Here is a 1,249-nt window from a genome sequence, read left to right as displayed (position 1 = left end):
AGGTGTGAGGGGGGTGTCGGGGGGGGGGTGTCAGCCCCACGCAGCACCCACAGGTACCTGCAGCAAGTCAAAGGTGACGACACCATCCCGGTCCGTGTCCATCGCTTGGAAAAACCCTGCGGCGAGGGAAATCGGGGTGGGGGAAATAGGATTTTTTGGGGGTTTTTTTTTGTTAATTCGTGGGGGAAAACGGGGCAGGATTTAAGGGGGAAAGTCGGGAAAAACTGAAAGGGTTAAATCCCTGCCAAGCCCTGGCTAAAAACTTGCTGCGATCCACGAAAAGCTTCGCTTGCAGAGTTTTAGCCCAAAGTTCAACTGGCGGACAGAGTGAGGAAGACTACGGGCGACCACCGGAGGGGCGAGAAGACCCCAACCCTAATTTTACTGCCCGTGCTCGGGCTACGTAAACGAACTCCGGGAGCTCGTCACCGTAAGACCGCCTTTTCCAGGAAATCCGATGAATATGTACGATTTTTCTGGACGTAAACCGACGGGTTTTGCTGAGCCGCCGGAGCGATCCCCGGCGCGGTGTTTGTCTCGGAAAACCGAGATCGGTTGACCATCAGGAAAGCCCGCCCCGACCGAGCCCCCTCCTGTGAGGAGCGTCGGAAGGTGCGGGCTCGCTACCGACTTTGGTTCAAAACCAGCAGGGTTTAAGAGCAAAATGTAGAAAAACGGGGCGGGATTTAAGGGGAAAAATTGGAAAAAAAAACCCCATTTCTGTTAAATCCTGTTTTCTAACTTTTCCCGTTAAACCCTGCTGCTTTTTAGCACTTTTTAACGGGAAAAAAACCAACCCTGTTCTTCCCAACTTTTCCCCTTAAAACCTGTTGGGTTTTCCCCGCTTTCCCCTCAGCTCCTGGGGGTGTTTTTCCCACTTTTCCACGGAATTCAGCAGGAAAAGCTGGGAAAAGAGAAATCTTTTAAATCCGTTTTTCCGACTTTTCCTGTTAAAATTATTTGGGAAACGTGGTGGAGATGGGACGAAAACGGTGGGGTTTAGGGGTTAAAAAGCCACTCACGGAACATGGTCTCCAGGCGCACGAGGCAGCAGACGAAGTTGTCGAAGTCGATGGCCAGGTCGGGCTCGGCGTAGCGGGTGATGATCAGCTCGTGCAGCTTTTTGTTCAATTTATAGCCTTTTTAGGGAAAAAAAAACAACAAACCCCCACCAACAAAAGCAAAACCAAAAAAAATCCCACCCGAGGCGGGCGGGAGGCCGGGGAAATTCGTGAAAACCGAGGCGGCG

This window comes from Aptenodytes forsteri, unplaced genomic scaffold (assembly GCF_000699145.1).
Source record: "Aptenodytes forsteri isolate BGI_AS27 unplaced genomic scaffold, ASM69914v1 Scaffold634, whole genome shotgun sequence".
Taxonomy (NCBI): Eukaryota; Metazoa; Chordata; class Aves; order Sphenisciformes; family Spheniscidae; genus Aptenodytes; species Aptenodytes forsteri.
The sequence above is the reverse complement of the archived record's forward strand: the minus strand, read 5'-3'. Positions refer to the sequence as shown.